This window comes from Euprymna scolopes, chromosome 2, assembly GCF_053919585.1.
Source record: "Euprymna scolopes isolate OS-2025 chromosome 2, ASM5391958v1, whole genome shotgun sequence".
Lineage (NCBI taxonomy): Eukaryota > Metazoa > Mollusca > Cephalopoda > Sepiida > Sepiolidae > Euprymna > Euprymna scolopes.
Genome location: NC_136483.1, coordinates 144371067 through 144385863, shown reverse-complemented (window position 1 = coordinate 144385863; position 14797 = coordinate 144371067). Strand labels below are relative to the sequence as shown.

General features: G+C 34.6%; 1 protein-coding gene across 1 annotated transcript in view; it reads left to right on the top strand.

Annotated features, from left to right (window-relative positions):
• LOC145297012 (ceramide kinase-like) overlaps nucleotides 1-14797 on the top strand; it is a 573763-nt gene that overhangs the window by 53218 nt on the left and 505748 nt on the right. The gene's annotated exons all lie outside the window — the stretch shown is intronic.

Here is a 14797-nt window from a genome sequence, read left to right as displayed (position 1 = left end):
ACATTTAAGTTGGCCACCCTATATATATATATATATATATATATATATATATATATATATATATATATATATATATATATATATATATATATATATATATATATATATGCAGTTTTTGACCGTATTGTTTCAAAAAAAAGTTATTCGCTACCAAAACAAATGCCTTCCACTCTTCCAGTTCCACTTCCTTCATATATTTTTTTTAACTTTGGATCTCTGATGAGCTGCCGGCTCCGAGGAACATCAAAGATGTCAGCTTTCAACTTCTCCGTGGTTAACCCTAGAAAAGCTTGGCACAAGTAAATGAAGTAGTCTAGAGCCACTGCTAACTGCTTGATTAAGCCGAGCTTGATGTGCAGCGGTGGAAAGAGTATTCTGTCTCTGCCCATCGTTGATGACGTGCCTTTCATTGCAAGACACCAATTCCTCCCACACAGATCAACCTTTCTTCGTGTAATGCCATACCAATTTTTAGAAGATTTCGAGGTTTTATGATTTCTAACTGATCCCTTTTCTGACATTGTTACACAGAATTATCGGGCGTTATTACTTCTTGTTATTAAGATAATCATTTCTAATCAAAACATGGCATTTTACCACCAACAACTATTTAAAAAATACTCCACGCATGCGTACAGCATTAGAGGAATTAGGTTCAGCATCTTATTTTATCCAAGTCTTGGAGATACAACTATCCGAGTCTTGGAGATATAAATAGAACAATATATATATATATATATATATATATATATATATATATATATATATATACAAGTTAGAAAAGCATTTCATCCAAGGCATGAAAATTGTTATATAAAATGTTTTTACTATAGGCTTTAAAAATAAAGGTATAAGATTCAATTTGAAATTTATTTATCTTCAAAGTGCACTTTTATACATTTTACAAAGTAAGGTACAAAAATGTAATTTAAATTGAATCAAAAAATTACCTCGGATTTATTTTATGTAATGTACATTCTGTTGCACTTTTTAAAAAAAACATTGAAAATTTTATATCTATATCATTAATTGCAAGATGAAAGATAATGTTTTTAAATTGCAACAAAATGTATATAACATAAAATAAATCCAAGGTAATTTTTTGATTCAATTTAAATTACATTTTTATACCTTACTTTGTAGATAAATAAATTACATTTTCATACCTTACTTGTAAGATAAATAAATTTAAAATTGAATCTTGTACCTTTATTTTTAAAGCCTATAGTAAAAAGACTGTTTTTTCACATGGACAATTTATGTTACATATTCAAGAGTCACCAAACCGGAAAATCTCTATATCAGCTAAGAAAATGGAACAACAAAAACTGTGTACCCATGCAAAATGGAAATTTAAACCTATAAGAAACATGCTTTTTCTCATTTTGGAACTTTTTCCATTGCGCCAATTTGAGCCACAGCAACGCGTGGCAGGGTACAGCTAGTATATATATATATATATATATATATATATATATAATTATATATATATATATATATATATATATATATATATAGAGAGAGAGAGAGAGAGAGAGAGAGAGAGATTTTCACCATGTCAAATCACATTTCAATTCCTTTTGACGTATTGATTGTTGCTATTTCTTCTGATGAGTTAAGGGCATAATAGATTCACTAATTGATATCATAATTAAGTGATTGATTTTGCGCTACGAAACAGATACTCTCAAGAATTGTATTAATTTACTGTTTTAAAGGAATAAATTATAAGATGGTCAACACCATGAATTTTGGAATATAATTTTTTGACATTTATTTAATATATATATATATATATATATATATATATATATATATATATATATATATATATATATATATATATATATATATATATATAGTTCTGGTTCTCCAAGACTCGGATAAAATAAGATGCTGAACCTAATTCCCCTAATGCTATATACGTCCAAATAAATTATGGACGACTTTCTAAGTAAATAAAAATGAGCTTCGAGGCGAAACCACTATTTAACCGTGTTTATCGTTAAAAAAAACAACAAATCTAAATTTATAAGCGATAAAAATAAACAGTAAAAGTCATCTAGGAGTTCGTAGCGGAACGGTTAACGCGCCGGACTGTGATACACATTGTCTGGAATTTGATTTTTAGAAACAGTCAAGCTACGCTGATGAGAGGTAGTTACCTTGAAACACGCGTGTAAGTAGATTACTGTTTTAAAAATAATAAAAATTAATAAAAGCTTATATACGTCCAAATAAATTATGGGTGACTTTCTAAGTAAATAAAAATGAGCGGCGAGACAAAACCACTATTTAACCGTATTTATCGTTTTAAAAACAACAACAACAACTACAACAACAACAAATGTGTGTGTGTGTGTGTGTGTGTGTGTGTGTGTGTGTGTGTGTGTGTGTGTGTGTGTGTGTGTGTGTGTGTGTGTGTGTGTGTGTGTGTGTGTGTGTGTGTTTATAAGGAACTTTGTCGAGGGAGGGAGGTCGTTCTTTATGGGACTTATACAAATTTCATAAAAATCGGCTGTACCGACTTTATGAAATTTCACACGAACGTGCTTTATGTGCCTGGCAGTATTCTAAGGTATGTTTTGTATCGGGATGCCTTCGATAAGTATCGAGAATCAATAAACGAAATAATCTAATGAATGAAGGAACAGGCGATTTTGACCAAAGTTAGCACCTTACACAGCCTAACATCACAAGTGAATTTGAGAAGTTTATTACCACACAAGCAGAAAGTCCCGACATATCCAATCAACAGTAGGTTCTTTGATATAACAGGAACGCGATCAAAATGAATGTTTCTTTTTAAATCAAAGTTGAACTATGATATTTGACTTTTGCATTTTAAACTTTAATTCAAGCTATTATCACTGCACAAGTAAATAGACCAGAGGAATAAATTCAACAGAAGATTCTTTGATACGACAGGGGCGCTTTCAAAATGAATGCTTTTTGTTTCGTACACAATTGAACTATGATACTTGATTTTTACATTTTAAATTTTAATTCAAGCCATTATATATAAAAATTTATAAAATCAACAGTAGGTTTTCTACAGTGCAATGTAGACTACAATGTATTGTGGACTAAGTCACTGCGGGGAGGCATGTGAAGTCTCCTCCTGATGCACCGCGATGGGTCTCCAACTATAATTCAATTGAAAAAAAAACAGCTCGTCTTTTTTTGTTTTTAAATAAAACTAACTTTAATTTTAAAATTTCGATGTTTGACAAACAGTCCATAATATATATGTTATTATATTATAAAGTTCTATTTTTGTTTGATAAAAAGAATAAAACAGTTAATAGATACAAAACAAAACAAAAAAACAGTCCATTAATTTCAAATAAAGACTGGTTGAATAAAACTTTTTAAAAAAAAAGAAGGTTCATTCTATACGGTTTTAGCCAACCATAGATAAAATATGTCTGACGTCACTTCCGTTAAATTGCCTTCGTAAACAAAGGAAGGCCAATCTACACCATTACCATATATATATATATATATATATATATATATATATATATATATATATATATATATTCTAAACGCAACAGATGTGATTTCGTTAACTATTTTTCTAGTGTTATCGTGTTTATATGGGTTTGCTTTATAAATCACAGGTTATTGTTGAGTATTTGCCAAATAGATACCGCTAGAGACTATGGAATCATCTCAATCTCACTCTCACGTACTATTAGATGACTCGTGTTTGATTAAGCCCTAATACTCTTAGGAAATAATATGAGCCTCCAATGTTATCATATATACTGTCGAAAGGGTGACTTGTGTTCAACTAATTGTATACAATTAATCGTTGGTAATCACCTGACGGTGTTAATATGTCGTAAAACAGAAAAATAAGCCATTGTGCCTAAAACTAAACGAAAATTCCATGGGCAAAGTTTGTTTGTTTTTTTCCACCAGAACTGCTAGTTTGTGGAGCCCAATACCGCGGAGCTGTTTCCCAGCTGACTATAACATTGTTGTTTGTAAGTCCAACGTATACAAGTTCTTGTTGAGCCGTCCTCTTAAATAATTAATTTCTACCAAATTTCTACCACCACCGATCACTACGGTGTTTTCTCACCTGGCACTCAATAACTCTTATCCTTTTGTCGCTCCTGTGTCTTGAAAAGAGGTGAGTCTCTACTACTACTACTACTAATAATAATAACAATAATAATAATAATAATAATAATAATAATAATAATAATAATAATAAAAACTTTTAAACCCAATCTCGAAACAGGCAGCCCTTTTCATAACTACTTAGATAAACCAAACTCGGCTAAGAATTTTTATCTTGGACCCCAAAATCAACAGATTAAACCATTCCTATAATCAGGCGGTCTCTGTTGATTTTGCGATGAGAGTTTAGTTCTGTGCAGTTCTAGGTTCATCCTCCCAGGTTTTGCCTTCTCTCTTTGAGAAGAAAGGGGGTTAGTTTATTGCTAATCGCCTGAAGCGCCCATGCTGAGGAATCGCGACGGAGCTGCCCAGGCAATTTTTACCGGTTAGAGTGTCCCTTCTCGGGGGTGCTGACGTCTCAACCCCACTTTTCGACCCCGGTTTTTTTTTTAGTTTTTGCAATGGGAGACAACTAAAAACCTCTACAAATAACCTTCTCTTAAATTAAAAAAATGAAAGAAACTCCAGTTTAGAAATTTTTTTTTAGTTTATTTTTATATTATTATTTTTATTTATTTATTTTATTCATTTATTTTTTTTTATTTTATTTATTTATTTTTTTTAGAAACATAGGCATTTCTTGTTTCCACGGCTGCTTTGTATTCCCTTACACAGGATCCCGCTGTTCATGGTCCCATTACAAGAGACACGAAAGACCAAAAGCGTACTGTGTGGCTTTACGGACGCAGCAATCGGCACATCGTCGCCGACGGAGAACATCCCGCCCCTTCCCGAATCTGAAGAAGACAAGACAGCAAGCAAAAAAAAAAAAAAAAAAAAAGAAAAAAGCTACCTCCATCTCGTAATTACTGCTTATTATTTATTCCTAATGTTTATTAATGTCGCTTGCAGCTGCCGCCCCGGGGCCTGCGACATCGGGCTTACGACCGCCAAGTCGTTTTACTGGGAGGTCGGGCTGGGTTATTATCACACATATGGCAAGTGTTTTACTGTATCAGTCGTTACACTTGAGTATTTTAATAGTACGACTACAACTGTTGCTACTACTACTACTACTACTACAAATTCTACTGCTGCTGCTGCTACTACTACTACTACTGCTGCTACTACTACTGCTATTTTCCTGAATTACCTGAAAGATCTGAGATGGTGTCAGTCCCAATCACACTACACCACACTGCTACGAAATTATCTTTTCGCAGACCATTCTCTTTTTTTTTTCTGAAAACCTAGCAATTTTTAATGGAAATTGCTTTAGACAAGTCCTGAAGCCATTTGATGTAAGAGCTAAAAAGAACGAAAGATGCATATCGCAAAGACGGTATTCCGAAAATTCCAAATAATACGAATAACCAATTCCCCATATCTAAAATCCAGAAAGAGCTAAATAAATAAGTTCTTAGTTTCAGTCACGAATGAACATACTTGAAATCTCTATTATAGTAGATATTTTGAAAATAACATTTTGTGAATGGAAATCCCTCCAGACAATGCGTGAAGTTATGTGATGTACGAAGCTGACAAGAACGATTGATTCTCATCGCAAAGGAAAGCAGTGCTTATTGGCATTAGTCTTGAAAAGGTCCAGGCAATATGAAAACCAGTCAGCTGAAGTTCTTGGAAAGAAGTCAGTGGAATAAGAAGCTGTTTTACAATGGGATATCAGAATAACGACTTGATGGAGACCACGAGGCTAATGAGGCAAATAATCTGGAACACAGGAAGAAGGGAATAGATCAGATAATTCAGAAGAACACATTTTATAGAAAATACTGAGCATAGCAACATCACGTCAGTAAACGAGGAGTTTCAGAGAAGAAAACAGAGTGGAGCCAAATTACAGATACGTTTCAGCACCTTTTGAAAAACCTTCAAATGGGGAAGATTCACCAGCCCAAATATGACAACAACAGGCTTAAATGACAACAATGGGCTTAAAATACATTTGCAGAGATGAAAATCAGTCCTCTCTCTCACTCTCTCTCTCTCTCTCTCTCTCTCTCTCTCTCTCTCTCTCTCTCTCTCTCTCTCTCTATCTATCTATCTATCCCGACCCTACTAAGTATTACACAAAATTACATTCAGTACAGACACTTGATTATATTCCCCTGGAGGCGCCCGAGGCCAACTATTTTATTAACCTCAACGACTCAAGTATAAGTCCTAGTACTGAGAAATACGATGAGAAAGAGAAATTGAAAAATATGCTTCGAACTCTTTTTTAATGGGGATTGATAATCTGTATTCTTGTGATTATTCGAACTACTGTTTTTATTTTGGATTTTTTTTCTCACAACGTTTCGGACGATGTAACCTTCAAACTTCTTTTACGCACGTCTTGTCGAACTCGAGAATTTTTCTGTCGAACTTTACGCATTTTAAAATAAAAATCTTTATTTAATCTACGGGGGTAACTTTCTCTCGTTCCGTCAGCTATGACCGGCTGGAAGCCTTAAGTAATTGTATTTGTATACCGTATCGCTAGTACTTAGGGTTCAACTACGAACCGCTAGAGAACGGTCTCTTAGAACTGATTAACACTTAGCACTTTTATCCGTTGTGTCACAGGTCATTGCACTGGAAATTTCGTATGGATTCTTGAATTCGATAGAACGATTTCTGATTTCTACATCTGAAGAAGGCCGGGGGTCACATCGGCTTAAACCACTGTGAGAATAACATCAAAGATGGGGACAGTAATCTGAACAATTCAAATAATACAAACAGTCTTAAAAATATTGGACACCTCACCCAAATGTGATGTTCAAGGTCATTCCCCCCAACGGAATCTTATCATTGTGTTAAATGTAATGTTTTCTATGTATGACACAAAACTTCTATGAGGTCTCCAATGGGGAGCTTCTGGGGTGTGGGTTCAGTCTTTAGTTGCCATTATTTTTGGGATCCTTTTTCTGCAGGGTGGGTATTTCATTAAAAAAAATAAGACCGTCGGAATCTTAGACATGCTGTGCTGGTGTGGCCTTGTTCAGTGTCTGGCTGAGATATAATCTTATATTCTAAGATGTCCACTCTTCCAGTCTATATTTTTTTCCTTTTGAAGAGAGGTTAATTTTCAATGCCAATCGCCCTTAATATCAAAAGGGCTTCTCATACAATTTTTTGTTCAGATAAAGGGCGCTGTCTCTTCAATCCCTTGTTGTTGTCGCCGTTGTTGTTCTTTTTCATTTTCTGTCTTCTTGTGTTGCAATATTTTTGGTATAATGTTAAGCTATGATCGTAAAGATATGGACGATTATATTTAAAGCCAGGTATATTTATTACATGTAATATTCGCAATTGGGAAATTTTCTCTTCTTAATTATTTCTTTTGTCATCCTTTTTTATCATATGTCTGTTTAAATGTATGTATGTATGTATGTATGTATGTATGTATGTATGTATGTCTGCTTAAAACTTTCGACAGACGCAACGGATTTTCATGAATTCAGTATTGTTTTGAAACTCGACTCTTTGGACGATTAATATCGAAAAATTGGCTAAAAACATTAATTCCTTCACCCTCAACTAGGTACTTTTCTTCAGGGAGGAGTCGCTTTTTTCGCCGATATTTTCGAAAGTCATCCCCTCTTTTCGATTGACGCCTTAATTTAAACATACGTCATTTCCGGTTTGGCTATGGGCGCAGCAGCAAAGACGTCACTTTTTCACGTTCTTTTTCTTATTCGCGGTACGGGTTCGAGCCTGCCTGCCTCCTACAACTTTTTTTATTGTTGTTTTTGCTTAATACACACCTCCAAACACCCGGGCAACGCCGATCACCCAAGCTAGTTTTTCTATACAAGAAAAGTCCTCTGTTCAAGATCTTGTATTTTTTATCTTGCCCTATCCTTTTTTCTTATGTTACTTTTTTTTTCTTCTTTTTCCGCTTTTCTTTCCCCGTGTATTCTTCTTCCCATTTTCTTCTTCTTTTTCCCTTTGCTTATTTTTTCCTTCTTCGCTTTCTTTTCCTCTATTTCTTTTCGTTTTCTTTTCTAATTATGACAAATATTTTTCTATTTTCTTCTCTTTTTTCTACTTTTTATCTGTCTTTTCTTTTCTTCGTTTTTTGTTTTTTGCCAATTTTGATCAATGATATTTTTTATTTTATTTTCGTCTTCGTTTCTAATTATAACCCACATTTTCTTTTTCTTCTTTTTCTTCTTCGTCGTCGTCGTCGTCGTCTTCATATTATTATTATTATTATTATTATTATTATTATTATTATTATTATTATTATTATTATTTCAAATCCCACTTTTCTTGACCTAGTGTCTAATCTTCCCGTCCAAGGGGTTGGGAGACAAATAAAATCCATTCTCACCTGGAATGGTAGTGCCTGTCAGTGTCCCATCTGAGGTTTAAATAGAATCTATCGTTTACATTCTATTTATTTAAAAGTATACGCTGACAAAACAAATTAATCTACAAATCATTCGTACACAAAACATATGTTCGGTTTCGGCACGAAAATAAACTACGGATGACATGTCGTAAAACGCCCAGACCACCCAACCACTCAAAATAACATAGGTACAGGAGAAAAATTTCACAGAAACTGTAATAGTCATAGGAATCACAATTCCCTACGCCCTCCACAAAAAAGTAAAGCAAAAATTATAAAAAAATTTTTAAAAAAAACGAAGAAAACTAAAGCAAAGGAACTGTTAAATAATACGATACAGACAAAAGACAACGTAGACAGATAGGATACCTAAACAGAGAGACTGAATCACTACTAACAGCTGGACAAAATGACGCGATTGGACCAAACTATATCAAGCCTTAAGATCAATAAGATAGAAGAAAAGGCAAATGCAGACTTTGCTGACAAAGAGACGAAACAATAAATCACATAAGTGAATTCAGCAAATTATCCTAAAAGGAAATTAAGAATAGACATGGCCAGGTGGATAAGGCAATACAATGGGAATTATGCAAACAAGTGCATCTTTAATACCTAGACTAACCGTACAAACACAAACGGGCAGCAGTATTTGAAAACGGGAATCATAAAGTCTTGTGGGACATAGAGGTACAAACAGATAAATATATTCAGGCAAGGAGAGCGAGTGATATAGTGATTAACAAGAAGAAAAAACTCCTGCCAAATAGTAGATTTCGCCGTCCCAGCATATACAGGGTGAACATCAAGGAGACAGAGAAGGAAAGCAAATTTCAGAGAGCTGAAAGAAATGTGGAATATCCAGAAAGCCTAGATAACACCAATTCAATCTAATTCAATTTATTCGGTATTTGTTAAAAAATTACATGTTTCATCGCCGTTAAGAAGGGCGCGGGAAGAGAGAGAGAGAGAGAGAGAGAGAGAGAGAGAGAGAATGAAAGCGAATAAAAAGAGAGGGAGGGATGCTGTGAATTTAGACAGTCGAAAATACAGTTGACCAGTACTTATTCAACTTCGTCTTGAACTGATCCGTTTTTGGTGCGTTGACAAACTCAAGCGGCATAAGAGTACTAGAAACAATCCCTAAAAAAACTTCGGAAAACAAAGAATAAGAGAAATCGAAATCAGACAGAAGGTAGAGAAAAATATAACGAATAATGAAAACGGCTGAAACCTAAAAATCTCACAATCTGAAACCAACCCATATGAACTAGGAACACTAACTAGCAAATCTTTATAACTGTGGTTTCGTTACGTTTCGGCCAACTATTCCTCTGACCTTCGTCAGGTGGTTAGCCATGACGGGAAAATCACCTGACGAAGGCCCAAGGGATAGTTAGCTGAAACGTTGTGAAACAACAACTATAAAGATGTAGGTTACTTGGACATGGATCTAACTTTTTCATTTGATTTGAACCCAAAACAATACATGTTAAGGAGTCAAAATTGGGGTTAATTGCTTTTTTAATTGACCTCTGTGGTCTCTACCAAATTACTCAGCCAATTTTTAGTCTAAGCATTATAAATTTTAAATAAAGTGTATTCAGACAGAGGCCAAGCTTTTTAATCGGTGTTTGGCTAAAATTTATCTGCTAACGGGTCAAAGTTCAAAAGATTTTACCTTTACGGTCTCTAGCAAACTATTCAGCTAATTTTTGGTCTACACATTTGAAATTTTACATAAAAGGTATTTAGACTTATAGTAAGTTTTTTTTAATCAGTTTTGGGGCGAAAACTTGGCTACCAAGAGGTCAAAGTTGAAAGAGTTGACCTTTGCAGACTCTACCAAACTCCGCCGCCAATTTTGGGTCTAAACACTTGAAATTTTACATGTAGGTCACCTGAACATGAGTCAAACGTTTAATATATATATATATTGTGATATATTTATTAAAATGTATAATAAATTATTTTATTGATTTTTAGCCGAGAGGAGATATATTTTCAGTATATTTTATTCACTGTATCATTTTTCGCGCCAAAAGGATTCGATTCACGTCTGCTCGGTCACATTTTGTAAACAAAACAGAAGGAAAAAGGGGAAGAGGAGGCCTGCGAGCAGGAGGAGAAGGGAGACACAGAGATACTGTGAACGAAGAGTGGAAAAGGAAAGAGAAAAGAAAGATAGAGAGAAATAAACCGTATATATAGAGAGAAACTGTGTAGAGAAAGAGAGAGATAGATCGTATAGAGAGAGAGGGGCCTGAAAAAAGTTGTCAACAGGCAGTGGAGCTTCGCGCTTCATAGCGATAAGACGTAAGTCAGGGAAGGTCGGGTTGGCGAAGCCGACGACGACGTGATAGCGGCGTCGCGGAGGTAAATATCAACGACACCAGCCGATGATCAGCGGTCAAAGTTAGAATATTGACTGAATAAAAGAATGAACCCAGCGAAGGAAGGAACCATGGAGCAGTGAAACTTTTACTATAAATCGGAAACGAATATTTGGAGCAATTAACACGCACTCGCGTAATGAAACATAAATAATCCGAAGGACAAAAATATGAAAATTAACCTGTGCGCGCGTAATCAAACATAAACAATTTACAAGAAAGAAGTATATATAAAAAAAGAGACGAAAGAAAGGTCACATGTCAAAGGACATTAAGTGAGTTTTTCAATCAAAACTCATTTCTCCAACATCTCTCTCTTACCCTAGAACCTGTATCTAATTGAGCAGACGATTTCTTGTTTTATGTGACCATTGACTGTTAATATATTTTTCTCTCGGTCGGTAGAATTTGAATCATTAAACCATTTCATTTAGGTAGGCATATTTAATTTTCTTTTCTTGAATTGAATTTTATTTTATTTTTATATAAATAAAAGTTTGTTAATTTTTTCTTATGTGATTTCGTTGTCCAGTACATTTCATTTTATTGTTGTCTCCGGGACGGTTGTCCCATTCCCATAACAACGCATTATCAAGAAACCTGGGAAACTTAATTTTTTTTATATATTTCGTTACGTGACCCATCTCTACCGTCCCCAGTAGGACTGGGATACGTCGTAACAATATATATATATATCTTCCACCAGACTATCCATTAATGTGTAATCACCTTTTTCTTTACCATATTCGCTCTGCTTAACTTATTTTGTTTTCAAGTAAGGTCTTTGACTTATTTGTTGTTTCATCAAATACTTCTGCATGCAAAATCCGATCCTGCATTTTGCTAATTCCTACCCTCTGATGAGAAGGAGAGTATTTCTTCGAAACTCCGCGGATTAAGGACTATCCATTTACCTAGTGTTTCCTTTTCAAATTAAATATGTTTTTGACTCATTTCAAAGTGTTTTTTTAACATATTTCATTAACTGTTTGCTCATATTATAAGCTCTATTTCCTATTTGGTATTATCGAGCTTTTATATCTGGCTGAGATAAGTTTATAAATATTAATTATTTAATATTTATAATTTACTTTAATTTTACCATCTTGGATCATTTTGGTAAATTCAATTGTAATTTTCATTTTATATATATATATATATATATATATATATATATATATATATATATATATATATATATATATATATGCACATAAAGTTATGAACAGTATATAGGGCTCGAGCAAAGCCGGGCTGAACTGCTAGTAAATAAATACAATATACAAATTACTCATCTCAAAATATTCCAATAATTAAATAATACTAACCAGCAACATGAGTAGAAATGAAACAAAAATAGACCACGCCACAGAGAACGAAGAAAACTGGGGAAAAGTCACTCAAATTGTTAAGTTAACTATGCCCCTCCCCTAAAATAAAATAAAATAGTGTAGTGCCCACAAAAGTATAGAAAGACTGAGGAGGGAAAACACTAACCAGGCATCTACTGGAAGAGTACGATGAGTACTTATTGCCACCCAAATTCCGGTGAAGACCGATGGTAATTGCCAGCGAAAAAGCAATGACAAGTGGCTGTTGCGATAACGTAAATTCATTTACAAAGGTTATCGGAAGAGGTGGAGAGTACTGGAAGTCTGAGGATGCTTGTTGTCACCTGGACTTCAGGAAGCCGATTCTTATCAGTGAGTAATCTCTAATAATTATCTGTGTGTGTGAACTCCTAGTGAGTAAATAATAATAAAGTTTAAGTTAACTGCGCCCCCCCCAAAAAAAAAAGAAAATGGTGTCGGCATCGGCTGGCGCCACACCAAATAGTCGCGAAAGGTCATGGAGGATGGAAAGATCGATGAAAGAGAGCACTAATCTGATCTCTACTGGAAAACAGAACAGAACGCCGGAACCGTGGGAAGGTGTTTTTTCACTTAAATCCCGGGGACTACCAATGGCTGTTGTCAGGTAGAAATCACTCGTAAACGACTGTTGTGATAACACGACGCCATTTTCAACAGTAATCGAAAGAGGTGGAGGGCACTGAAATCCTTGAAACTTGTTATCGCTCAGACTCGAGGGAACACCACATGTTATTTTCCTTGGATAATCACTGATAATATGTGTTACCTAGTGGGTAAATACCATCACCACCACTACTACTACTATTACTACTACTACTACTACTACTAATAATAATAATAATAATAATAATAATAATAATAATAATAATAACAACTAGCAGAATCCGTAAAAATTCCATGCTAATTGAAACTTTTTAAAACATACATCACTTCTTATCACATAAACAATTACAACGAGGTTGGACCATGTACCATGAAAGACTTAACTAGATCACGAAGCCCTGGATGTTCAGATCCAGGTAGTTGTAGTCACACAATTGCATCAATTTGTTGAACTGTCTCGAGCTTATATTGATCTCAAAGCATTTAATCATGTAGCAGTGTGTTAGCCATCTGTTTTTTGAAATCCAATGACAAATAAATGCAAATAGAATCCCCAGTACATGTCTGTCTTTAATGTGTTTCAAAAGTTCAGCTAGATGTGCATGATACAAATGTGATATTAAATCAGGTCGATTTTGTGTAAGTCCTGATGGTCTTAAGTTGTTTACTATTTCTGGATATCTTGGCTGATATATGTATGTAAGGAATAGGCCTGGTTTTCTGTATTTACAGAAAATTGCCATTGCATTTTGATAAAGTTGTTGAAGAGCCTTAGTACTTCCTGAAAATGAAGATGGTAGAATAACTGGTACACCAGGATCACCATCTTCATTTCTTGCCAAATAATCCATTAAGCCAAGATAATAAACAACTCTTAGTTGACTTTGATGGCTTCTAATGAAGTTCAATCTGCAACCTTCAACTTTCACAAATGCATCAACTGCATATTGCTAGAATAGTTTACCAGATCTATGGATAATACTATTTAGTTATCTTTAATTGCAAGAATTTTGAACACTCGGTCAAATGGTGCAAGCAAAAACTGGAGATAGTACTGAAGAACGAAAATCACATGGGAGTACAAATAGATAGACTCACCAAGGAAGGAGACCAGATATGATGATAGTTAACAAGAAGGGAGAAAAACTAGCACATTGGTATTTTGCTGTCCCAGCAGGTTACATAGAGAAGATCAAAGAGACAGAAAATGAAGCAAATACATGGAACTTTCTAGAAAACAGAAAAGGGATATGGAACACAGAAAAAAAGTCAATGTGGTGGCAATAATTGCTGGAGCACTAGGAACAGACACGAAAAGGGTTGAAAACAATGTAGGAAGAAACTGAAATCAGGACGAGGACTGAGACTATACTACGGATGGTTAAAACAATTGAAATCTTAAGGAAAGTCTTTGAATGCGGAAACCCACCTATATAAACTGTAAATGCTGACCAGTCACATGGAAAATGTAATAGAAATAAAACTAAAAAGAAAGAAAGAACACACGAATTCAAGGGAAATGGATCTGCAAAAAATATCATAAACCCAATCACCCCACACCCTTAAAGAAAAAAAAACATAATTTGGTCGTATCAGCTTTGGCCGAGTTCACACAAAGTAGTCGTGAAGGGTCAAGGCGTATTGAAAACCCGATGAGAGAGTACTAAAGACACCTCCACTAGATAGTGTGGATAGTGCATGGACATCGGGGGGGGGGTCGTGCGACCTAAATCGCAGAGAAGACCAATGGTCGTTGCTAACGAGAAATCAACGGTATCCGACAGTTACGATAACGTAACATTATTTTGCATTTTTTACCGGAAGACATGGACAGTATTTGAAATCTAGGGGTAATTGTTGTAACTTAAACTCCAAGAAACACCACCGGTTGCTGACACTGGTTTGTGTTGGCTTGTGTGAAAACTCCCAGGCGA